This window comes from Larus michahellis, chromosome 8 (genome assembly GCF_964199755.1).
Source record: "Larus michahellis chromosome 8, bLarMic1.1, whole genome shotgun sequence".
In the NCBI taxonomy this organism is placed as follows: domain Eukaryota; kingdom Metazoa; phylum Chordata; class Aves; order Charadriiformes; family Laridae; genus Larus; species Larus michahellis.
The window spans coordinates 55,340,038-55,366,917 of record NC_133903.1 but is presented as its reverse complement, the minus strand read 5'-3'; the positions used below and the strand labels follow the sequence as shown (position 1 = coordinate 55,366,917).

The 26,880-nt window shown below is 45.1% G+C and overlaps 1 protein-coding gene across 2 annotated transcripts in view; it reads left to right on the top strand.

Annotated features, from left to right (window-relative positions):
* The first annotated feature begins 1,363 nt into the window (after positions 1–1,363).
* Positions 1,364–26,880, top strand: part of JAK1 (Janus kinase 1) — a 64,731-nt gene continuing 39,214 nt past the window's right edge. The window contains exon 1 of one of the 2 annotated variants that reach the window (XM_074598629.1): positions 1,364–1,568. The gene's annotated coding sequence lies outside the window, so the exon portion shown is untranslated. Of the gene's footprint in view, positions 1,569–24,704; positions 25,107–26,880 lie in introns of those variants that run through there. The other variant, XM_074598627.1, reaches the window with a different exon arrangement.

Here is a 26,880-nt window from a genome sequence, read left to right as displayed (position 1 = left end):
GAGCTGGGACAGATTAACTGTATTGGCGTATAAACACTTCGTAACAGCAAAGGGACTTGCACACCCATGTGCTGCCGTGCATGAGAAGAGCTTGACAGAAAGATGCTATCAGTGTGTTCTGATTAGCCTGAATTATGTGAAACTACCATTACATCAAAAGGGGGCACATTTACCAGGGCACGTATTTTTTAATGACCAATTTGGCTATTAGGACAATTTCCCCAAAAGGCAGCAGCAGATTGGCTCTTTGTTCAGAAGAAAATGCCAAATATGCGTGCATGTGTGGGAAGGGGGCGGAATAATTTTATTGAACTGAATCATTTTCTTACTGATATTACTTCCACTTGTGCCATTTCCTGTGACTTTGACAAGAGTTCGAAACCACAATGAAGAAAACGATGTCTTTTCTGTGCAGACGGAAGAATTGTGCATGTCTTCTCATTTTGGTGTAAACACCCAAGTTGTTTATGCTGGCTTGTTCACATCTGCATGAGGCTGGAGACGGGGCTGTAGGGGTTGTTCAGCCCGGAAAAGAGAAGGCTCCGGGGAGACCTTAGAGCCCCTTCCAGGCCCTAAAGGGGCTCCAGGAAAGCTGGGGAGGGACTCTGGAGCAGGGAGGGGAGCCATGGGACGAGGGGGAAGGGTTTTACACTGCAAGAGGGGAGATTGAGATGAGATGTGAGGCAGAAATTGTTGGCTGTGAGGGTGGTGAGCCCCTGGCCCAGGTTGCCCAGAGAAGCTGTGGCTGCCCCATCCCTGGAGGGGTTCAAGGCCAGGTTGGCCGGGGCTTGGAGCAACCTGGGCTGGTGGGAGGTGTCCCTGCCCAGGGCAGGGGGTGCCACTGGGTGGCCTTTAAGGTCCCTTCCAACCCAAACCATCCTGTGACTCTGTGATCCACGTACTCCAGCAGCTCAGCCCACACCATGACAGACACTGGACATCTGTGTGGGGATGACGGCCATGGCCTCGGCACTGCAGGTGTGAAGAGAACCCCGCAGCCCCAGCACCCTCCCAGCAGTGCCAGAAGACGTAATGGTTTTTAAGCACCTACGGTTAAACCCCCGGGTGCTGACCCGGGCACCAGGCGGGCCTCCCACCCCGCCCGCTAAAGCCTTTACCCGCTTTACACCAGCCAGGAGACACATCCATTTTAACCCCTCCGCTTTCCCCAACCGGGCTCCGGACGCGCCGCTGCGGCCTAGGCCGGGCCGTCCCCACCAGCCTTTGGGAACCCGCCCCGCCGCGCACCCGGCCGCAAACCCCGCCAAGCGTCGGACCCTCTCGTGCCCCGCCGCCGCCATCACCCCCGCAGACCCGGAGGCGGCCGCGACGAGGCACCACCCCCGGGCGGGCCCGGCCCGGCGCATGCTCCGCGGGCAGTAGCCGCTGCCGCCGCTGCCACCGCCGCACCGGGACCGCCGCCCTGACGTTGCCGAGCGTCCCCGGGCTTCGCTCTCGCACCCACCGGGCCCGGCCGAGCCGCCCCCAGCCCCACGGGGCCGCGGCTGAGCGGCACGGCCGTCCCCCGCTGGCCTCACCGCCCGCCCCGGCGAGGTGCGACGGAAGCGGTGAGTGGGGCCGGAGCGGGCTCCCGCGTTTCCCCGGCCGGGCCCGGGGCCGAGGGGGACCGGGGAAGGGGGTGGTGCGGGGCGGCGGGCGCTTCCCCTCCCTGAGGGAGGCTCCCGAGATGGCCGACGGCGCGGGGCTTCCCCCGGCGGCCGCGCCGGCCCCTTCCCGGGCTCAGCGCGGCGGCCGAGCCCGGCGCCTGCGCCGGGATGTGGGGTGCCGCGGGGCCCCCCTCAGCGGAGAGGGCCGGGGGCGGGCACCGGGGACGAGCCCCCGCGGGCGGCGGCCGGGCTGGGAAGGGGTTTTCAGAGCCACGTTTGGGCGAGGGGCGACTCCTGCGCGGCCGCGGCGGGGGCGGCCGGGTTGTGGCGAGAGGAGGAACCGGAACGAAATTACTTCGGTTCTGGCGGCTGGTGGAAATGGGTGAAATTTAAAAAAAAAAAAAAAAAAAAAAAAAAATCGGGTGCCTGTGAGCGCGCTCGGACCCCCCGTGAGCTTACGGGAGTCCTCGGTCTTCTTTGCAAGCGGAGATATTGCTGCCTTGCACTTGTGTGTTTGGAAAAATTGATTGTGTCCAGCTGTCAGTTTGGCATCGGTTCCTGTCTTGGGGATAGAGACGCTTTTTGGGCGCCTTTCAGCGCCCCCCGCCCCCCCGTAGGTGCTCCTTCCCCTGAGGGTGGTGACAGCCGTCCAGGTCACCTCCTGGTTGGATATCCCTCACCCGAGAGGACGAGCAGGGATGTGGGGCTGGTACCCTGGCAGCTGCCAAGTTGTACCTTCCTTCCACCTTCTCCAGACACCTAAAAACATAATTCTGCTGTACGTGTATGTGCGTGGAAAACGATTTTAGGTGGTTTGGATAGTCCTTGTTGAGTTGGGATTTTCAAAATACATACGGAAAGCTTATGTATGAGGAGAACCAGGACACAAGAGCCTGAAGCACATCAGCCCCGCTGTTAACCATGTAGGTTGGTGGCAGGAAGACAACATGGCAGTCGCGCGGTGTGACAGGAGAGGCTGGACCCGGCTCCGGTTAAACACACATCGAGTCTGTGCTTGGGAGGAGGACGGGGTGGTGCTGGGGCCAACGGGATGGATTAGGGATGCGGAGGGTGTATTTTGAGGCATAGAGACCTGGAGGGCAGATAAATGCAATGCAGGAAGGCTTTTTTTTTTTTTTTCTTTCTGGTGGTTGTTTTTTTTTGGGGGGGGAAAATGGAAATAATTCAAAGTTGCGTTGGTGTTTGAACTGAACTCCAGTTAGCCCAGTTTAACTCATGCTGGTAGAAGACTCTCTGCAGCATTATTCATGAGCAGAATGTATGTACTGTTTTATTCGTGGCTGCTGAAGCTCAGTATTAAGTTCAGTTTTGACCATATATGGGGAGCAGTAGGCATTTCCTCCTGGCACTTGTTTTTAAAACACACAGGAAGTTGCACCTTGGTCTGGGTTCGCGCTAGGTGACACCGAGACAGGTGCTTTGAAATACAGAGCCCCATCAGGACGCGCTGCTAAGGCCTGAGCAAACAGCAGATCCCAGCAGGCTCTCGCTGTCATTTGCGGCGTTAAAAGTTAGTAATTGCGGGCAGGTTTTACAAGTGTTTTTGTCAGTGCGTTCTTAGTGATTCGGTTCTCCTTAAATATCTTAATTTGTCTAACTATCTGCAAGTCATTTGCCCTAAAGCCCAGTGTAACAGGGAATATGCTATGCTCATGCAAAGCAAAACTGCAAACGTTTGACCTTTGGGAAAGGTTAGGTGAAAGACTGGTAAAAAGCCAGGGTGAGTGGGTTTAAATTTGCACAAGAATATAAACACAGAACTGGAACAACTTTAAGTTTGCAAACGCCTGGAGCTCCCTGCACTGCAAAACTCTTTCAGAATTAATTTCAAAGTGGCCTTTTTTGAGAGGTAGATTCTGCAAATCTTGAGCTCTTCGGGAATGTGCTGTTTCTGTAGGTCCAAATTGACTTGTCTGTTCAATGAGTTTATTTAAAAAACAATTGGGAAGCAATTCTGGAGATAATATCTAATACAAAAGCTTTGGAAAGCAACCTGTATCAATTGCAAAGCAAAACGCTGCAGTGTACCTAAACAGTCACCGGAGAGACTCAGTGGGTGAAATCAACATACCTTTTAACCTCATTTTTTTCTTAGTCAAACAGAGTCTGCAATTTAAACTTATTTTAATTCTTTTGCCTTACCGCTTGGCGGGCTGGAAGTAATCCAGGGTTCTTGGTTGGAAGAATAAGTGATACCGATTCAGTAAATTTAGATGGACGTTTCTGTAGTAGTTCACTCTTGCAAATAAAAGACTGAATTCACAGAAACCAGCTTCCCTTTTTTGCATAGAGGGGAAAAATCTTTCCGTTTTCGTAGGCAGCATCCTGACAGTGATGCCCGCTGTCACGGGTGGGAGGATTTCACCTCTTTCCTACCACGTACCTCCCCATCCTCCCTTGATTTGGGGTTGAAACACTTTTTTTTTTTTTTTTTTTTTTTCACCTGTAGAACTGGCCCCAGGTTTCTTGGCAGCTGTTTGCTGCCCAACTTGGTATGAGGAAGAGAGGTTCAAAATACAGCACAAACCCAAATGAAGAACCCTTGAATCTGTACGTTATGTTGGGCTTGAATTGCACAAGAAAGAACTGCTCTGTGTTTACATGGAGAGGAAGGTGTTTGGATTGTTTTGAGAGGTTAAAGCTTTTACACGTAAAAACAAACCCTTAAGATGGGTTTGTATTTAGATGTGAAAAAGATCGTTATGAGAACCTATGAACCAAAAAGTGTACCAAGAAGCTGGGTTATGGAGAGAAGAGCAAGTTGGGTCTTTCTTCCTGCCTCATCTCGTGTCCAACAGCAATTAAAAATGACGAAATGTTTTCTTCTGGTTGATAAACTGGCAATATTGAAGTTGTTCTTTTGTAGCCTGTCCAACAGTCTGCAGTTTCTTAAAGATTGTGCATTATTCCTGTAAACACACTCAGAGTTGCTTTAGATCTCAAAAGCACTTAAAATGCGATTAGATTTCAGGTATTGGTAATGGCAAACACTTGCCAAATTGAATAGAAAATGGCTATTAAAGCTCCGCACGTGATTCGGTCAGTTCATACTCAGAGCCCGACTTCTGCAAAGAAAGCTTTTTCATGGACTGATACTGCTCAGTTTTGCTAGTAGGGTGAGACAAATATGCTTGAACCTCATCAAGAAGGAAAGTGGATTCACAAAAGAATGGCATTTTGGGGTGTTTGACAGCTAAATTGTTACTTCCAGCTATTGCTATAGTTTCTGTACAATACATGAATATAATGAAGATTAGGGGGGATTATTTTGCTCGGTCACTTGATGTCTTTATCAGCGCTTTAGGTACCCTGATCAGTATTTGTTTTCACCATTCATCTAATCATTCCAAAAAAATGATGCTAAAAAGTACTAGGTTACTGGAAAAAGTTGATGATGGTTCTCTTGGGCAAATTAGTTGCAATTTCTCGTGATTCAAATTGGTGGGGGGAAGTAAGGAAGTGTGATTTAGTGGTTATAATTTCCTGGCCCGTTGAGAACAGGTGGATTTTTAAGGAAGAAGTCCTGTCACTTTCTTCATGCTGAAGGGCTTATAAAACTTCAGACAGTCTTGCTGGCTAGAATAATTCTCTTTTTCCCCTGAACTGGTTATATAAATGTAACAGGAGTTGCATAACTGACAGAAAAACTGAACTACAGGAAACTGGAAGAGCACCTTCTACTTGGAGAAGTATAGTCTGTACGTCTTATATTGCGTATCGTTACCTTCTACCACCCTCTGACACTGTATGAGTTGTTTGTTAACAGACATGAATATGGTTCTCTGCATGTTCTGTTATTACATACTTTAAAACAGCTGGCCCATAAAAATGATCTGTTTAGAATTTTTTTTTCCTGCGGGATGTGAAAGGTGAAATAGGAAATAAAGGAAAAGAACTGGAAGTCGATGGAGAAGCAGAGGATGTGTACATCATCCCAAACTATGGAGCGAGGTAGTGGTGAAAGCCTGGGAAAAATCATATTGGATCGTTGAGGAGGAACCTACCTGCGGAGCTAAGATTCTGAGCAAGTGCAGTTATAGAATCAGAATAGTTTGGGTTGGAAGGGACCTTTAAAGGCCATCTAGTCCAACCCCCCTCCTGTGAGCAGGGACATCTTCAACTAGAGCAGGTTGCTCAGAGCCCCGTCCAACCTGACCTGGAATGTTTCACGGGATGGAGCATTGACCACCTCTCTGGGCAACCCGGGCCAGTGTTTCACCACCCTCATTGTAAAATATTTATTCCTTATACCTAAATCTTTCCTCTTTTAGTTTAAAGCCATTACCTCTTGTCCTGTCGCAACAGGCCCTGCTAGTACCCATCTTTCTTATAAGTCTCCCCTTAAGTATTGAAAGGCCACCATAAGGTGTCTCCCTGGAGCCTTCTCTTCTTCAGGCTGAATACCCCCAACTCTCTCAGCCTGTCCTCAGAGCAGGGGGGCTTCAGCCCTTGGAGCATCTTCATGGCCTCCTTTGGACCCGCTCTAAACACAGAATAGGAAAATCATTTGTATTAGAGTAAGTGCCTTGGTATTGCTATTGATTCTGCTTTGTCAGCAGTTCCGATAGTAAACAAATTGTGTTCCAGAAATACCACATCACCGTTCTGTTGTAGCTATGGAGCTCCCAAAGTAGCAGAAAGGGCTTGCTAGTAAAGAACAAACTTTTACAAGGTGACTGGCTTCAAGAAACTCATCCATCATAAACACACGTATCTGGTAGCTTTGTTCTGTGAAGCACTTTGGACTTCTACTCCAAGCTGGTCTGCTACATAAAGGAGGGTCTGCTAATAAATTGAATAACTTCAGTATTTCGTGCTATGTTCTCTGACTTTGGAAGCATGTAGGATTCACGTGAGTCGAGACTTCAGTTGCTTGCCTGTGTACTGGAGGAGGGGACAGGAAGGTTCACAAAGATATGGAGTCAGTCTGCAGGTGGATAAGTGTATAATGCAGCGTTCAATGGGGTCAGAAGCCTGGGGGTGTTTTCATTTCAGTCAGTGCCTGACTTTGGCGGAACAACCTGTCTGTTCTTTCAACATGTTTCTTCTCCTCTCTCTACTGAAAATGCTGCAATTCCCTCCCCAGTCCCCAAAGGCTTAATTCCCTTTGAACACACAATTTAAGTGACAACTGCTATTCGTACTTCCAGGAGGAAACTCCTAAAGGGAAACTTGCACATTCCTCGGGCTGTGGTGCGCAGTCTCGCTTGTTTGCAGAGTGGATCTGAGAGGGGCCCTGGCTACCGAGGCACCTAGACATGAGTATAATGCAAGTTTTTAGCGGTTTTGGACACCAGGTGCTGTTTAAACTGTTCCTTGAGTGTTTCATTCCCTGCCATTTCCAGCTATTCGAAGGCTGAGCCGAGTCTGCATTGCCCGTCAGGTGGCCCAGTTGGAATTTAGCAGGGTATCGAAATAATTTATTAGCAGTACTCTTAATAATTACTCTTCAATCTGTGGCATATTCTGTCAAAATAACTTTCTTGGTCTTCCACTTCAGATCTTTTAAATAACTTAATTTTACTGGCTGGAAGTTGAGATTGAGGTAATATTGCCTCATGCTGTTTTGAACAGGGAAAAATCCTTGTTCAACCAAGGAGGCTGTTCCTAGATCTGCTGGGAGAGCTACTGTGCCTAGGGCTGTGCTGGAGACAGCGGTTCTGGAAAAAATCCTTACACCTTTCATGCCAGGAGGAAGGACAGGTTTCAGTCTTCTACTTTTTTAGGTAAGGAAAATGAAGCGACCGTGCTAGATCTGTGACTTGGACAGGGGAGCGAGGGAGGAGAGGAAACGCTTGCAAGAAAGCTGTTTGCGTGTGGACTCAGTTTTCCAGGAAATTAATTTGGCAGAACTAACCTTACATTCATTTTGAGACACTAGCAGCACAAAGAGATACATTAAACAAAACAAACCTTAAAAGCCTTGGAACTTGTACAGTCCAAATAACTTCCTGTTGCTTGCCATCCATAAACACCTGTCTCTGCACTCCTCTGGATTTTACCAGAGGAAATTTTTTATAATAAAGCTATGTTAGTTTGTAAGGTATTAGATGTTTAGGGGGTGTGTGGAAGTATAAAAGATACCATGTAGCTTAAGTGTTGCGTTAGACTGTCTTTTATATTTAAATCTACTTTGCATAGGTTTTGTGGGGGGTTTTTTGTCCCTAGGATGTCGAGCTCTCACAGAGCAACTCAAGCTGGTGGCCTCCTGCGTGGAAAGAACGTGTGGCCGCCCTCAGTTCTGAGGTTTTTCATCAAGAGCAACTGTAAGGTGGCATTTGCAGTGCGCTTCATATGGTTTTCTTGTACACTCAGTGTCTTTCGTGTTTACTGAAGATGCACAAGAAATAACCTTTCACTTCCTGAACACTTCTGTATTTCACTTTTCCTCAAAGTATGGCAAAACAGATGCTAATAATTTTGAAATTGCCAGAGCCCATCTATTTAGAGAGTTTAAAAGTTCAAAAGAAACCAGAGAGTTAAATGAGCGAGCCTGACCTGTATCGAGCAGCTTCTGTTGTCACCCTTTACAGCTCTATACCCTGTGTTGGAGCACTTGGTTCTACAGGAGTTATCCTCTCCTCTGAAAACAAAAGATTACAAATTCACTGTTTGCCTTCTTTGCTTTTTCCTGCTGTTGATTTGTGTTGCATTTGTATTAAACTGTATTTTTTTTTCCTTTTTGCTTTTTCCTGCTATTGATTTGGGTTGCTGTTGTATTAAACTTTTTTTTCCTTATTTGAATCTTCTACCCTTCTTTCTTGTTCTCAAGGCTTAAGTTGAAGGAAGAGAAAGGTGCATTTGACCTCATTATTGAAGTAACAGCTGCAATTCCAAAACTTAACACTTGCTGCCATCCACTGTTTCTAGTGTTAAAGTCTATTTGAGGGGTCTACAGGCCGTAATGGCACCACGTTCTTCTGACATGGTGTTATAACCTCGCCACTTTTCTAACTGTTTTTCTATTAGAAACATCAGTGCCTGACTTAGGCAGAAAATGGCTTAAATGCATTTTATTTGACTGTTATTGTATTGATTTTTAGAAAGTCTCTTAATAACTCTCTCCCCTAAAGGCATGAAATAGCCAGGAGTTTACCAGATTCTGGGAAGTGCCGGTGTAGTCAGAGAAAAGGAGCCTGTCTGATCCCTGGTTTTTTGAAGGGTCATAACTGTTCGTTGCCAAGAAAACTTCTAGTTGTGTTCCTTGCCCTTATGAAGGGAAATAGAGGGCGTGTTTATTGATGATATAAAACAAGCCCCCATAGACCGATGAACGTGTTGTACGTAGGTGCAAGTCGCTAGCAGGAGCGTTGCCAACCAGGATTCTCACTTGGAAGCCTTTGTCTTCCCACCAGCATCACCTGGAAAAAACAGCTTGTGTTGTTTTATACCAGCACTTATTTTAGTCGCAATTCATAGCTGTGAACACCTTTCTTGTAAATGTGGAATGAATTAATACAGGAGAGCATGGGTTTGATTTCACTGTGAAAGCCACAAGTGGTAAGTGAAAGGGCATATAGGGATAGCTGACTTAGAGCTTCATTTTACAAAAGAAGAACAGCTATCTTCTGCCAAGTTAAAAAAAAAAAAAGGCGGGGTGGGGGGAGAGAGAGAGAGAGAGAAAGAGAGTCCTGCGGGTTTTACAGCCCTTTCAGCTTCCTGTGCACGTGACTTGAGACACGGCCAAGTTACATCTACATAGGCAAGATACACCAGCAAACAGAGGGCTCGCTTGGCTTAAAAAAAAGGCACCTTTTAAATCCTGAATACTCAGTATATGCCAGCACAACCTTAAACATCTAAAGCCTAAGATGCTGGTCGTGTTTGCTTGGTTGTGTACAGATTAACTGCTTGCTCTTTGTTGGTGTTGACTGAACGTTTACCTTGCAATAAAAGTATGTGGTATCTCCAGGTTTAATCACTCCGTGTTCTTACAAGTTAGCTGTCAAATTGAGTGAAAAATGAGCCTGCATTTTTCTTTGCCTATGGTGTGTGTGTGGAGGGAGGAGGTAAGCAGTGCTGCAAGTGGCAGATCACAGCAGCACTATCTTAAGTCACTTCTGTTGTGGCATGTCCCCCCTTCGGTTGAGCAACTCGCGTGCTCTGATGGATACCTGTTCCAGCTCACAAGACTTCTCATCAGCTCCCTCCCCTGCTCTCCGCAGGGATGTGCGAACTTGGACACTGTGTCGTGAAAATCCTGCTGAAGAAACACCAATCTGCTTTTAAGTGGAAGGAGTTTAACTTCTTCCTATAGCCCACCGTACATGAAATAATTTTCTCTAGACCCCACTTGCACCACAGCGTATAGCTATTGACGTGCTTTGTGTGTCATTTAGAGTGCGGAGAAGCACTTATATAGAACCACCCTCTCGCTCCGTATGCTGGGAGAATTAATTTTATGTGACAAGGGCAGGACCTGTTGACCTATAAAGATAAATTTATAGGACTCTGCCTCTTTAGGGAGAGAAATCTGGATCACGTGTTACCTTCACCTCTGCTATGCTGGCACAGCCTCCTTGCGTGCCTTGAGATTGTTTCATGCTTTCTCTGATGAGCAAATTCCTCAGGACTTTTTCAATCCATTATATCTTTGTTACTTAACTACTTGATAAAGTTTAATAAGCAGTTAATGTAAATGGCTACGCTTGTTTGTGTACGTATATGCTGCTAACTCCTGTTTGTGTTTAGAGTTCCATGCAAGTTCAGTTTTGCACAGACAAATCAGTGTGTATCAGTGAAGTTGAGTAATTACATAAAGAACTTGATTTGTCCCAAGGTTTGTGGTGAGTTCAGCCTTTAAAACACAGCTGAGATGCAAACCGCTGTCCCTTCCTGATACTTTTGCTGAAGCTGGCAAAGGCTTTTGTCAGAACTGCAACTTTTTTGCATGACTCCGGCTGGAAATAAGATTTACCAACACTTCGGCTTGCATTTTTGAAGCAATTTAATCAGCACTAGTTCTGCATTCAAAGCCAAGACAGCTTGCACGTGTGCATGCGACCACTTGAGATGTACCATCCCCGAGGTGTTTACCGCTCCCTTTCTGGTGGAAGATACTGACACCCTCCCCACAGCTGAACCAGGAACGCTTCCTTTTTTTGCCAGCAAAGATTGGTAACCACCAGTAAAATAGTCACATCTTCACCAGGCTGTGCTGCCTGTGCAAAGCATGTACCTCTGCTCACTGCCAAAGTAATTTTAAAAATGTTTTGGGGTATGTCCTAATGTCTGAATTATGAAAAATCCTCTCTCAGATATGGTTTAGAAGTTTTTAAAAGCAGTGGACATCAACGTCTCTCCCAGACCATTTCAAGGTGTTTGGCTTTTCAAAACCTATTGCTACTGAGTCTCAGAGACAGGAAAAGTTGAGAGTAGTTTAATTAGCTGGCAAGGCTGACGTAATGATCTTAGTCTTGTAAACAAATCATAGAATGGTTAGAGCTGGAAGGGACCTTGAGGACCGTCTCGTTCCACCCCCTGCCCTGGGCAGGGACACCTCCCACCAGCCCAGGTTGCTCCAAGCCCCGTCCACCCTGGCCTTGAACCCCTCCAGGGATGGGGCAGCCACAACTATTCTCCTTGTTTTAGTGGGGCATTTCATGGTGTGTACTCACAGAGGGGGCAACAGCCTACAAACACTAAGAGATAATTTGCTGAGCATCAATCAAAGGCTTAAGAAGCAGCTTAATATGTTATTTCTATGTTAATAGATATTAGTTTTTTCAGGACTTACTTTAGAATCAAACTCTTCTTAAGGGTAGGTGATATGGCAGCAAGCAGTCTACTCCATGAACTTCCAATTATAAAATGTTCTAAAATAGGGTAATTCTCTTTCCCCCATCTGTCGGAGTCTCATCCATAATTATGGATAAGCTATAAAATGTCTTTTAAAGGGGTGGGAGGAGAAGGTGCCTTATTGGGAATTTGACCTGAGAAGTCAAGTAATGTGGAGAAGCCTGGTGCGATGGATGTTCTTCAGTGGGAAGCATTCTGCAATAAATTGATGATTTAGGAATACCCTTGTAGAGTTCTGTCTTGATTTTGCATCCCACATCAAGTCCCACATCAAGTTTTCTTAGTTTACAGCTGAGGTACATCTTCCTGGTTTGATTTGCAGTTGGTGCTGTTCATTTCCAGAAGCTGTGACCTTAAAAAGTTAACTGGTGGTTTTTTTCGTGTGAGAGCATGAGTAATATAAGGGGCAGGATGGCGAGGAGAAGCTCAGTCCAATTAATTTTACAATAATTCTGTGTTCTTTTCTCTTTCGTATTATGATTTTACAGCTGGGGTCTCGTTCTAAGTCGAAGGCACAGGATTTAGGGAAAGAAAAATCGTAATTTGATCCTGATCTCTTTTCTTTAAGGCAAAATGACATTTTATGCTTAAGAAAACAAGTAACACTTTTCATTTGTGCACCAAACAGTTCTTTCACGATTAGGAGGCTGGAGCATCTTTCATGTAACACTTTAGTGCTGTGAGAGTGGTCAAGCACTGGATGAGGCTGCCCAGAGGTGTTGCAGAGTCTCTGTCTGCGGAGAGACGAATGACCCAACTGGGGACGTCGCGGGCAGCCCCAGCTGCCCCTGCCTGAGCCGGGCTTGGAACAGGCGATCTTGACCATCCTGTGATGTGGAAGTTGTGGCTTAATAAAACTTTAATATGTCCATTTGTAATTTAATTCTGTAGTTGTATTTATTGCCAGATTAAATTTGTGTGTTTCAGTCCTCTTAAAAAAAAAAAAAAAAGAAAGGAAAAAAAAAAGAAAAAAGATAATAACTAGTAAGGAATGGCTTGTTGTTGGAATATCTGGTATGCTTATTCTGTTTCCATTGCCGCATCTGTTTGCTCTCTTGTTACAGTAAACAGAAAAGAATCCCCAAGATTTAAAAATGGTGGGTTTGGCTTCTGTAATTCTCAATTAAACTTTCATCATTCCTAGCTAACATGGCAGGGTGGCTCTTCCAGAGTTTTTGTCAAAAGTATTTTTCAAGAATCTGTGTTAAGTGTGTGATGATAATGATCAGAAAACAAAAGCTTAGAGCCGCCTAAATGAAGTCCTTTGCCCTCATTTCAGTGTCTTCTGGTCACAATCCATTAGTGCTCAGAATTTCTTGAGACGAAAAAAAAGTGGTATGGTGTTTCTGATGTGTTTAACACTTAAATCAGGTCTTACATTATCATCAAAGAAAAAAAGAATACAGAGCAGTTTTTCTGAATCTCTAAGGGTGCTTTTGCTTCCTTGCTGTGATTGATAGGGAGATAGTGGCACGCAGATTTCTCTCGCTTTGCAGATGTTACAAATTGAATTCTACTCACAGAGATTTTGTGGGAAAGGCTTGTGGCCTTTTTTGCTTAAATTTAGGTGAATTTGCTCTTCAGAGTGTTTTCTGCATGTCTCGTTCCACTAGACTTTCAGATTTTCAAACAGGTTAAGAGATTAATGTTACACTGAACACTGAAGGGGTGGGGGGGAAAGGCTATGCATTCTTGTTGGAAGCCAGTGGATACTGAGAGTCAGCTTTCCGGTGGCTTGGTAAGAAAACAGAAAATGAGAAATTTGAGGTTCTCATAACTGTAGGTGTCGTGCATTTTTAAAAAATAAAATTGTGCATGAGCCCTTTGGACAAGCATGATTGAGAACCTGTTTTTCTGCTCAAGAGCCCGTGGCTTGAGAGGAGGGGAGCGGTGCAGGGTTGAATGGGCACGGTGTGAACATCCTCGCTCCATGTGGGTGAAGGTCCTGCCAGAGCAGAAACTAAATGTATCTCCAAAGGTGATGTCCCCTCCTGAGTGCTGGCATAAGACACGTTTTGGAGTGGAACGGAAAAATTGTGGGGAGCGCCGAAATTCCCTCTTCCCTACCGCTTTATGCTTCAGAAGCCTGCGAGGGTGGAGTAGCGCTGTGGGATTATCGGCTGGGTTTCAGTGTGATCTGTGTAATCCTTGGGACACTCGACAAATGGTTGCAGGAGCCTCCAGCCCAGCGCTCAGGGAGACAGGGAGGTGATGTTCACTGGGTGGGTTGGGGGTGGTGTTAGTCATTGTGATGCACAGGCATGGAAGCGATAAGTTTGCACTGCTGACTTGTTGAATGTCTACAGATTGGCAGCACACTGGGGTTTTTTTTGAGTTTATTTCCCCTTAAGAATAAGGAAATATTTTTTTTTTCTATTTACGTAGAAAGGCTGTGTCTAGAATGGTGTAGAGAAGCGCAGTAGACAGTTTTTAACTGTAAATAACCTCACAGATTAAAGATAACCATTGCATATGCACAGGAGTCACATACATAGAAGGAAATGTTGGCTTTGCAGTTTCTGATTAATTTATGCAATTTATGTGCATTTAGCCATTGCAGAAAATGAACCGATTTTACTTCATGACATAGAAGCAAACACCCAGGCAGAAATGCAGCTTCGTGACGGCCAGATTTCTAGCTTCTAAGACACAGGGAAAGATTTTGATTAGTTGTTCGAAAAACAGGGTATTTCCTCTCTGTGAATTTCACATGATAATTCTCAGATTGCTTAAGAAAACTGCTGAAGGGGTGATACATCCAGGTTACTACGGGAATTACAGATAGTTTTTTATTAAACAAAAAAAAGTTTGTAGAGATCACTTGGAACTAAGTCCTGCGAGTCTTCGCTGAAGTCTGCGGTTAACCTTTGAATACAGAGATCTGCTTAATGTAACTAGTATTTGGTTTGTGTTTACTGAAATACTCTTTTAGCGTGTTAGGTTACAAATCAATAGGTTTTTTTAACTGGTTATTAAATTCTGAAAGTAGTCAAGCATTATGGTTCTTTTAATGTGTTTACGGATTTTGGGTTGTTTTTTCATGGGATAACAGCCTTCTGGCAATTACAGTGATTTAGGGCAGTGATTTGGAGTGAAGCTCCTTGTCTCCCTCAAATCCACTGGGCTTCGGTAAATGCTGAGGAATGCCTGATGTGGTAATCCTAATTCTTGAAGGGGCTGACCAGTTTAAGACTGGGGGTATTTGTATGGTAGGATAAACTGACAGCATAGTGTAATCTGAAAGAAGTTGTGTTGTTAAGATTCCTGCCTGTTAACTTGCAATTAAACTTCTGAGTTGCTTTTAAGGACAGAAAAAAGGAAGTACTTTTATGGCTAAGAGTATGTAGAGCTACGGCTTAAGTAGCCATTTTAGACAGCTGAGCTAACAGACTGTGTCCTCGGCAGTTAGCGTACACGTGGTGCACCTTCTGGGTTTAATTTTCGTTATTTCATTATTATGCATATTTCATTATTATGCGCAGAAGCGCATGTGCTTTAACAGACACTTTTGCTCCCCAAAGATTTTTTTTTTTTTTCCTCTTTAGTATTACTTGTAGGAAGTATTGCCCGCTACAGTTAAATATTTATTGCCCAGAATAGCTGCACTGTGGTATTTGCAGATTGTCTGGCTGCAGACCTGGAGCTAAGCTTGAAATGCCCAGTTGCTTTTTAAAAGTCCCTTTTCTCTATAGTTCTTAGTTTTGAAATCCAGGCTTTGGAATTGTAATTGTAAAACATCCAATTTCATCACAGCGTATAAAAAGAGGGGAGAGGTGTGATTTAAAGTTCCTCAGACCCGCCCCTCTCCTTCTTTGCATTTTTTCCCCTCTGTCTTTCCTAATTTTCTCGGCGGTGGGGTTTCATGGAGGGACCCCTCTGGTAGCCATTCCTTTTCAGCTGTATTCACTCTTCTAGGTTTTCTCATTGGTGGAATTATGAAAAGGAGCGTATGGCGTGTGAAGCTGTCTGTGTAGTCAAAGTTAGAACTGAGCCTTTGTGGCAAATAATTGATTTTAAGTTTACCCTCCCCCCTCCCCTAAATTTGGAAGGTTTGGTGTCTCATGGTCTCTTAGACGCAAAATACATTGTTAGTTCTGGTATCAGGTTCAGAAGGGGAAATACGAAACCCCAAGTCTAGAGCGCAGTTCCTGTTTTTCTGACTTGACAGTTTGAGCTCGGACTTTATTACTGTTAGTTTTTGTTAGTTTTAGAAGCTGGCAAATGTTGTTTGATAATTAAGCAAACGGGTCAGTCTGGGCATAATGTTTATCTTCTCTTTCTAATGAGTTATGCTGAAAACATCCCCCAAACTAGTCATGTTATGCTTTTCCTGGCAAAGAAGAGCAGAAAGGGATAATATTTGAGGCTGGCTTAACTAATATGGGGAGAAAGTTACCATGAGTAATTCATGCATAAGGTACCTAATAAAGTAGTGCAAATGTAGCACTTGGGACCTCCCTAAAATATCAAGTATTTTTCTTAAGGGTTTTAGGTTAGTGCTTCTCCTCCTGCATTTTCTTTTCCCTTGGTGTCCAAAAAAGCCACTCAATCCCAAAAGAAACTTAACAGTTGTTATTATCCTGGTGAAAAATGAAGATATAATAAAAACTTGACATAACTTGTAGTGGATATATATACAGATTAACTGTATAACCTTGCTTTGCTGCCACTGGCCTCCCTCTCTTCTTCCCTTTGTCATTTTCTTTATGATCTCTTTTAAGGCATGAATGTCAAAATTAAGTTATTTGGGTCAGGGGATATTATTGCAAATCTGGCAAAGACTTTGGTATACATGATTTTTAAGCACATAAATAGTTCTGGTGGAGTACTTACATACATAAAATGTTCAGGATCACATATTGCCACTTATAGCATATATGTAGCATTAACCACATTGTAATTGGTATCTGATTAGCTCGATTAAATTGTACATTGTGAAGGTTTTGTAATGGCTTTTCCATTCTCCTCTGATGTTTTGATCGTAAATGTACAGTTGAAGTATAAAAGTTACGAACTTAACTATGTGGAATTTCCCCATATGAGATGACTAGTTCCTGTAAACTCCAGTAAATAAGACTATGAATTGTTTTAGAAGGGTTTTTCTCTGATTTTTTGGGTGGTTTGAACAAAGAATGGCAAAGGTACTGCATTCGGAAAGCCTGTCTACTCAACATGTGGATTTCTAGGAGGATGATCTTGTTGGAGGGCGACACAGTAACTCAATGTGGCTGCAGTTAGGAGGAAGAGAGGGTAAGAAACTGTTTTCTGAAGAAAGATGCTTGATAATTGCCTGTCAAACTTGTTGAGAGTGATTTAAGCCTGACAACTCCTTAATTTCTAGTCCTTTTCAATGTCGGCTTTCAGTCCTTTGTAGTGTAATCCTGTGAATCATTTACTTAGAAATGATGTTGAAGGTTTCAAGAACACGTAGAAAATGCTTATGAAACTTTAGTGGTGAGTATTGACACACATGACCCGTCCGTCCTGGAGGTCCCGAGATCGGCCGTGGTGTTGTCCAGTATGTGAAGTCAGAGGTGTTACTGCCAGCCCTGGGAAAACAGATACGGCTGAGGTGCTTGGGGTGAGTCATACGTGTCTGAGTCAGTGCTAAAAGCGATTGAACAAGAGTGTCCTTGCTTAGCTATTTTTAATATTTGCTTACTCACATTTACTGTACTAAGCTCTTTACAGGAAAGGCAGTTAAAAGCTGTAGTAAATTCTTAAAGCCACGTTTCATGACAGGAGCTCATTTTGTTGATTTGTAGTGATGTCTTCATTCCTGCCTTTTCCAAGATTTTTAGGTCTTAGCATAATTTTGTTCTGCTTGATGCTTCCAGAAGTACTGCAGTCCAGTATTCACAGCATTGCATCCAGACCCGCACAGATAAATTGGCATCGGGGCCGGACCTTGCGACAGATCAGCAGTGGCACAGTTGAAGCGGCGAGGAGGGGTGGTGATGAGTAGCTTGGTAGCTACTAAACCACCTAGGGGTGGTTTTCTGCCTCACCAGGTGGAAATCCATTTCATATGGGACATGATTTAATATATTTAAGAAATATTCCTTGGTTTTAACTACAATGGAATATACAAGTCACAGCTTTTCTGTTGTAAAACCCTGCTTGCAATTTACATAATCTTAGGGTGCTGCCCTCGCCAGGGCAGAAGCGTGTTCAGCTTGTGGAGCTGTGATGACCAGTAAGGTGCAGCCCTGACTCCCTTACAGGTGTAGATATTCTCTTCGCAGATATTGACACCTGTATTTGCAGGACGCAGAAGTTCAGGAGGTTGCTTGGGGTGCCCATATGTGTCATGGAGCTCAGCAGTGGCTTCCTGTTTACTGCTGCTGAGTGAGGATTTGGGCTGGGGCCAGAGAAGGTGCAAGAGTGTGGCTGGTGGATTCGCTGTGACATGGGTCTGCCTCTGCCTCTCCCCCCCTCTCCCCATCGCTTACAAGGTGTTGCAGAAATGACTGTAGCCATGGGTTGGGGTGTTTGCTGCGGAGCGGCAGTGGAATCAATATGCTGGCTGGAAACTGCTTTCTTTTCTTGCTGCTGAAAACCCTTCCCAGTGCGCAGCCAAGTTGCTTGAGCTTTGTGTTGGCGCTGGAGGTGGGGAGGGCTTTTGGGGTCACGGTTCTTCAGGCCAGAGGCTCTTTGGTAGAGTGTGGGTAAACTGGACCTGCTCGAGCTGCTGAAGCCAAGATAACTTTTGTTATCAGCCTCTTGGGAAGAAAGGCTGACCTGTGGCTTGTACAACTAATATCTTGGGACTCATCAGTGGCAAAAGCGAGACCCAGGGATTTGTGGGTGTTGAGTCACAGCAGACGGATACTGGTCCTGGATCCAAAGCTGCTGTTACGAGAGGCATCACAAGAGAGGGAGGGAGAACTGCAGCTAAGCGATGTCTGCTGCTATGTGCTCCTACAGAACTGAAATAAAATTATACCTGGACTGGAGAGTGAATTGGCCATAAACTCTTATGAAACTGCTCTTGGCCAAAACTGGAAATTGAGAAACAGTGAGCTACTGTAAATTTCCATAATCTAAAGACACTACTGGGAATGCTGATAGAGTCCTGAAAATGTAAAAATTTATATTCCTCTCGTAATTTTTGACTTTGGACGGACCTTACAGTTGTGCTTTGAAGAGTGCCACTTGGTATTCTGAAATACAGAGTATATATTACTCAGGCTTTTCTTTTTCAGCTTTCATACATTGTGTGTAAGACTCGCAGGGGGCTGATTTTGTTCTTAAAGGGAAGACCACCAAGGTACCAGGCAGCAGCTGCAGAAATCGGACAAGCAAATGTTTTCTAAGAAGAGAAACATGAGATGATTCAGCCCTACCAGAATTTTGTAGGAGAGTTAAACTGGATTGGTAAACTGGAAGAGGTGTAGGACTTTCTAGGCAGAAAAGTACTTAGACTGCCAGGGTGAAATTGTGCGGGGTGGGATCCAGTGCTTTGCCACCTCTGTGTCAAATGCCTAAGCGTCTGGGTATGGATGAGTGTAAAGACCAGCTTTAGTCATTCTGGCACCAAATTTCCAGCGACAGGATAATTGTGCGGTTTGCAGAACAAATGCAAGTCCGTAACCCAAACAGGACTCCCTAAGAAAAGAAAAATAAAGCCCCGCCGCTCACCGTTGTACACTAAAGGCACTGACATATCTTACCGCCTTTGAACTACAGTTGGCACAACTCTGAGGTAAACGTGTAAAATTTACTCCTGTTTAGCTGGTGAGTTAAAAATAGCATATGTATTTGTCCAAGAGATTGAATGAATTGTGTGTAAATATTTAGTTTGCTTGACAGGGCGATACTGGGATATAGCTCATAGTTGACACAAGACACACACCAGGATTTCTCTTAATTGTACCAAGTGCACCAGGTCAAGCCGTAGCATTCACAGTTACATTGGCAAGTGGAAATTCAGTAAAGAACTTGCTGAAAATCATTGTTAGAACTTTGGTTGGTTGAAAAAATCCATAATTACTGATACGGTGTCTTGAAACACTGGACTGCTTTGCTCAGATTATCGGTTCAGGTATGTGCAAGCTGGGGAAACACGTCTGTGTTAATAGGTGATGGGGAGGAGTGGACTGGATTTACGGGTTCCTTCTCAGCTCTGTGTTCCTGCAGAACAAGGTGCTTCTGGCAAATTCTGCCTGTGCTTAAACACTAAATTGTCAGTTACTTTAGTTGTCTTGGGAGATAAAGCTGATACTAGAAGAACATCAGGGTGTTCCTCTATTTGAAGCAGAAGACAGCAGTTAGAGGTGGCAGCCTGGCCTTCATAACATCACAGCTATCCCATGTTCTGAAATCGTAGGAGAATCGGGATGAAACCATGGAGGGCGCCTGCTGTCATGATGTCCAGAGGGCATCTGAGGTGTGACTGACACCACGTTTACGTTGAAAGGAGCAGCTGATGACTCTACGTGTGTGCGCATGGACGTGAAAAAGCAGCAAGCACCGTCTGCTGGGTTGGACACAGGAGGCCAAAAGTTATCTGAGGGGGAGCGTCCAACCCTATAACTGGACAGTCACCGTGGCTCAGACTCCGCTTTTCGGTCACCAAAGGGAGGCACAAGGATCCTTGTTATTTGGCAGAGCTCTAGCTGTCTATTCAGACAACTTGCTAAATAGCTTCATTGGGCTTTCACCAATTGAATTCCTTTGTTTCTGCCAATTTACTAGTATTTGATGATTTTTAGGAAGAAAAGAGCCTGCAGCTGTGCAAAATGATGATGTGTTTTCCAATCTATCGCAGTTGGGATTTAGGGATGATTTAGGGTGAGACCTGTACCATGTCATTTCTTTATCACCTTTACAGATGATATTTAGGACTTTTTAGATAAGACAGACAATATAAGGATTCATTAAAGCCTGAGAATATAAAAGTAATTGCAAGCAAACTGAAGTATATTCTGGGGGAGAGTCTGCTCATCCAGTGTTTGAATCCCCAGCGTAAAGAGACAAGCTTAGATGCAGATGTCTGAGATCCCTTCTCAGCCCAAGGGAAGACTTGGAAACCTCATCCAACCTACTTCAGGTTTCTGTTTCAGGGTGAGAGAAAATGCATCTTGGACTTAATTGTCTGGATTGTCTATGAGAGGAGCACACCGTGTCTAGCTGAAAGGCAGAGAGATGTCTGCATTTAGCCAGGTCTGTGGGAAGCAGGGCAACGTGCAGGTATTGCCAGGGTCCCCTCTCGTCTCTGTCTGCGAAACCTGTTTTGAAGAGAGCTGCTTTCTTAACAAACCATTTACCTGAGGCCGAGGTGAGTAAAGGTCAGTGCAAACTCATTTTTCAGCTGTCAGCCGCACTGCTCCTTTGTGGGGGAAGAGGTGTAACTGTCCTCGGCATTCTGAAAAGAGGAGTGTCTACCCCATTGATTTTCAGGCAGAGACTAAAAAGAAACCAGCTTCAAGTTTTGTCACTGTGATCCTTTTTCTCGAAAGGTTGTTTTATACGCCATGCTCCGTACCCTTTTCCACACGCTTGTGGCCGCCCCTGGCTGGCCTTCGGGATGGGTGAAACGAAGCACGAGAAGTCCTTGGCGGTAAGGCTGCGGCGTGTGGCACAGCAGTCCCTGCGGACGAGCTGACCCGCTGCCTGCCCCGAGAAGCTCTGCCCTTGGTGAAATGGTGAGGAGAGCAGAAAATAAGCCAAAAATAAACCCATGGAATGGACTGAATGGGCTTGGAAGAGGGACTTCAGTGTTGTGTCTCATTTTGCTTCAGACAAGCCAATTGACTAGTCACCGTTCCTTCCTCCAATAGGGATAAATGTGTTTACAGCTCACCATTAATACAGGTGTACTCTGGTGATTAGTCAATAATAAAAAGTAATTGCTACGTGTGTTTATCCCAACAGGTGGACTGTATCCCAACAACGAACTGTATTTCCCACTCTTATTAAAAATTATGTCTCAATGGCAGTAAATCTTTCTCATCTCTAGTCATACACATACTTCGGAAAATGCGCACAGGTTTGAGCATGCCAGTGGATATATACTGTACTGTTGAGGAGTAGCTGCTTAAATTAAAAGTTATAAAATACAATTAGCTTCAAATAGCAATGACAGAACTTGACTGTGGTTTTCCTTTCTGGGGATTGATCTTCCTTCTGGTCTCTCTCATGATGGTGGGAGCCAGTATGAAAAGCCATTTAAATATATTTAATGTATTTGATGCATACCTGCAGTGAGAGAGCAATCATCAGGACATTGGCATGAGGCTGCCTGGGTCCCCGCTGCCATCTCCTGAACGCCCATCCCTGGCGCAATCCCTTGAATGCGGTTCAGTGAGATTTCACTTGAGCCAAAGAAAAACCCATGGAAGGGTGGATAACTGAGCCAAATATGCCTCATTAGTTTGTCTCCACATGCACAGATAACAAAATACAATGGCTGGAAAATGACATTAGGACTCGTTAGCTGAAGTGACAGTGAACTATCTGCAGAGACCATTCCTATTCTGGAGTCCACCCACCGCTGACCTCTACAACCAGCCTTTGCTTTCCAGAAGAGTCTAAAAGCAAATACCACATTTGAGCCACTTCGGTCCTCGCAGTTTGGTGAGCGGGTCCTCTGTCAGCGTGCACCTCTGTTGTCCCTGTGTACAGGTCTCGTCCCCAGGTGTCGCTGGTGGAGGCTGAGACGGGACTGTCGGAGGCCTCTCCTTTGGGTTAGCTGGTTTTTAACGGGAAGTGCTAAGGTAGTCACTCTCCCCCAGCTTTTCTAAACTTAGAACATTTTTTCAATACACAGTAAACCAGTGTAGCCTAATAAATTTTCATGGGGACTTTTCGGGTTGGAAAACTCCATATTGTTCACTTCCTGTTGAACGTGTCTTTTGTGCACCTATGTGGCTAAATCTAGATAAATTTTTTTTTTTTTGGTCATACTGTTTATTGGAAGAGTGAAGCCCAGTGGCTGAGAAAGCAAAAGCTTCTTCAAAATATAGTAGTTAATCGGTACAGTAAGACAAGGTTGAAATGTTACTTTGACTAACTCTCCTTTATTAGTTTCCCAGCAAATAGTTTTTTGTTGAAGGTCAGTGTATTTGATTTTCAAAGCTGTGGGTGGCATTGGCATAGCTACTGTGGACCTCATTTCTTTCTGTAAATTGGTCTCAGATGGCTGTGGCTTTCCATGGCAACACTTGCTAACTCTTTTGCAAGAGAACATCTGCGTATAAATTACCTCACAAGCAAGGAAAATGATCCGTTGATATGAAGGAGCAGTTTCCCCATAGACTGAGGTACTGGTAGCTCACTGCCCGGGATGCTTTGGTGGCCTGCACGGTGTGTGACGGTGGGATGGGCAGGGAAAGCTGGAGTCACTCTGCTTGCAGTCGTGGAGAGGAGAGCTCCGATCTGTTTTCAAATGTAGGTGGTGGTTTGTGCGACGTAGCAGAAATCATAATGCAGCTTATATCTGGCAGAGGAAGAGGTAACACTGCTCTTTGGACTAGCGTTTCTCTAACTTTATAGACCTGGAAACACAGTCAGGAGTTGAGCTTTTTTCCTGAGGTTAGTAGGACTTCACACTGTGGAGACAGACCAGCTGGAGTCCCCTCGAGGCCATCTGAGTGAAGGAATGCCGTGCGAGTGCTAGCTGTTGGGTGGTATTGCCATATTCGTAATACAGATGCTGGGAGAGAAAAACTGAAGCTAAACTCTGTTTCTTCTTGCTGAGTTTCGCTCTTGCCAGGTGGCAGGTTTTCCAGGAGTTAGGTTCTGCCTGAGGGACAGAGGTGCCACCTGAAAGTTCCTCGGGGTTGATGACGCACGTTTTTCTTTCTTGGTTTCAGTAGTTGTGTTGGTTGGAGCACGGCACACGCTGATCCGAGCAGTCAGGCAGAGCTAACTGAAAGAAAGGTGTGCTGCTGCCAGAGGAGCTTGGTGAGGACGGGAGGAGGAAGAGGCTGGCGACTTTTGTTTGGTAGCTGTACATAAGGCTGTACCTCAAAAGTTTTTTGCCAGATTGAATTAACCTGGAGCCCTGTCGGTAAGACCAGAGCTGGTCTGTGCTCAGATCTGAAATCCCATTGAAATTTCTCTTGTTACTCCATTCCTGTTCTGGTTTACCATGTATGGTGGCCTTTACAGATGTTTTTGCACTGTGACTTATGGGACCACACAGCTACAGTTAGCATCTCCTTCGCTACCAGAGCACCTTGCAGAGATTTCTGTACTTCAAATCTCAGCTTTTTACTTCATTGTGTCAGAACTATATATATATATATACAGTGCCTAACAGAAACGGCTTTAGTTGAGACACTATCTTTAACCCTAAGACTGTTTTTGTGTCATCTGGCCGTACCTTCTCCAACCAGAATTGCGTGCAGTGTTCCAGTATTGGGGCTACCAGTGTTACAGCGGGGGGATTTTAACTTCGTAAAAGATGAGCAGAGAACACAGAGAGGGGTCAGAGACTTGGAAGATCAAATTGCTCTAGCTGCCAATAGCAAATCCAAAGTTTGCTATGAAATTGGATGGTTTTGCAACTATATTATAGAAAGAATGTTTGTTGGTTAGGGGATGTCTTTGTTGGTGGTTTGTTCTGAACAGAAAGCCAAAGTTTTGTTTGCTTTTGTTTATGACTTGATTTAAATGGCGAGCCCTTAAGAGTGAACTTTAACAATGTCTTCTCACCACATTAAAAAAAAAATAAAAAAAGAAAAAGGCAAACCATCAAAAAACACTTACCGAAGTGCAAAGCCACCACAGGAAGCACGCGACTACCAGAAATCTTCGTGAATAAAGCTATCTAGGGGATTCAAGTGTCTTGCTGTATGCAGAGTAGATGTTGACCACGTCGATAAAACTCTTTAAGGTCTTTGTAAGGGATTTAAGTGCTTATGGCAACAAGTTACTTTTAAACCAGGTAAAATGCAAAGAGGTGCCAGTATCTCAGTTTGTTCTTCTGGGGGCTGCTGTGGTCAACTTGAGGTTGCTCTTTGCCGCCAGTAATTCCTGCTCTTTGGGAGGTGCTAGGGTGCCAGAACTGATCCTGGGCAGCTCAGCCCCATTGCAGAATGACTCTGGGCAAGTTCCTCCTCTGGGGTAACGAATATTTGCTGTAGCAAAACCTCCCGTCTCACCCATTCCTTCTCTGAGGCCGGTGACCTCCATGCACGGGGTGGCTGATGGTGGGGGTGAGGAGGGAGCCAGAGGCTTGCTTGCAGTCCCTCTTTGCTGCCACCATCATAATGTGCAGCCTGTGCAGTTACTGCTGCCCAGCTCCGGGGAGGAGGAAGCAGGGGGTGGAGAGAACTGGGATGAGAGTCTCCATTTTGTGATACGATTTGAAAATGAAAAAGGTTAAGAACATCTGTGGCTGCTCTCAAGGAAGTGGCTACAAGGCTGAGCACGAGGGAAATGACCGCGTGTGGTTACTGCGCTGGGAGCTTTGCTAGAGTGGTCTGTGAACAGCCGGTGAGTCTCGGAGGAGGGGAGCTTTGCAGTAGCTGTGTGGTCACCAAGAAGTCCCAGCCCCTTTGCAGGTTTTACATACTCTCGAACTAGAAAGCTGTAGCGTCTGTGAAGTCCGCCTACTGAGGCTGTTGGTATTTGGAGGAGCTATTGCTTCTAATTCTACCTCTCACGTTAGAGGCTGCAGAGCGGGACGTGGGAGACCCAGGCTAATTACCAATGCTGTTGCTGATTTCCTGGGTAAGTTGGCAAGTCATTTAATTTCTCCTTCTCTCCTCATTTGCAGAAAAGACATGCTGATAGTGTTTCTTGTGCTGTCTCCCCGGTCTTGACTTTGCTAGACATCAGCTGTTTGCTTGTTTTGGTTTGTTTCTTACTGAAGTTCTAAGACGTGATCGGAAATCCGGGTGCAGTGATAATAAATCTAAGCTTTCTTTTTCCTTAAAAGCCAGTAAAATGTAGGATTCCCTTGTTGGGGAGCGCCCGTGGATCATGGAGGCGGTCATTGTACCTGAAGGGATGTATCATCTTGGTATTATGCCAAAGCTGATGTAGTGGTTTTGCAGCCGGGGGTACAAACAGCCCCCTCCCAGGTAGACTCTCAGTCTAAATAGTTACCCATCAGAAGAGCGTTGGATTTGGAACAGTGCTGTGCCAGGGTGTCATGTCTAGGACCTGGGGTTCATCTCTTTTCCACACGCAGACTGCTTGAGCAGATGAAATTAGATAAGTGAATAAGGTGGAGATCGGTGGGTTCTGGCTTAAAACTCTTGGCTTGTGAGGAGAACTTGGAGGAGAACCTGTAGATGCGTAGCAAGTCCCCAGATGTGAGGTTTCTGTGTCAAACATTTCATCATGGTGGCTTCTGTGAGATCTTAAGGCTCAGGACAGCAGGATGAAGCGAGTTCTCTTGCTCTAGTCCGGTTAAAGAGAGGAGCCTTCATCTGGAAGGTGTGGATGATGAAAGTGCTTCATCTCCTTTCTGGTGGCTTAGGAAGGAGCGTTAGCCTCTTAACTTCCTTCCTTAGGAAGACTGCTGGTAGGTCCTAAATACTCAGGGAGCAAAGGAAGCTTGAATTATTAGGTTGTTTTGTGGAGGAGGAAGGGAGGTGTAGAAGCTTTTTAGAAGTCCTGGCACGTTGATGGACACTGAATCCCCCTTGTGCTCCTAAATCACAGCACCATCCCAGCCAGATGCTGCTCTTGCCATGTACACCCGTGGCACAGTGAGCTGTGTGAAGATACTGACCCTCTGTAGTCTTCCAGTCAGCAGAGGGAGAATGTCACACATGTTGTACTGTTTTTTCTTCCATTCTTTTTATGTTCGTTTCCACCCCTGCCTTTCTGATGGATGTGTGCAATGGATCAGGGTGTCTTCCTCTCTTGGAAAAGGCAGAGCCGTTCCCTGGGCTTGAGCACCTCCTCATAGACCTAAGTGCTGTGCTGACTTCAACTTGGGTGTTTGGCCAAAAACTCTTGAGTTGAAAGAGTGTGCTTTAGCAGAGCTGATGTACGTGACCCCGTGTTCACTCTCTCTCTGCCCCACTTGTGAGACACACTATTTTAGCTTTCACTGAAGTTTTAGCTTTTAACTGGGGCACAAAGATCACATGCGTAGTCTGGCCACATCCAGTTCTAGTGACCAGATGAGGATCGCTTGTCAGGTAAACCCAGAAGGAGCAAGCTTCACACACCCTTAACACTTTCTCTTCCAAAAAACCATGGATTTGGAGGTCTTTGCCACATGGATTGATTTTCCTGAAAGTTTTTCCACGCATCTGAACTTCAGGAAACCCCTTAAATCAGTGCAGTGCCACCAGGAAGAGGCCGTGTTTCCTGAAGATCTGCTTCATTGCTGGGAAGATGACGTGGCTTTTTGCCAGAGGACTTCCATCACATCTGAAAGGTGCAAACCTCTAGCTGTGTGCTAGTGGCACGCACAGAGAGGGGACTTCAGTGAGGGGCATGGAGGAGAGCATAAAGGAAGGAAAAGGATCATTAATGGTGTGTCCCA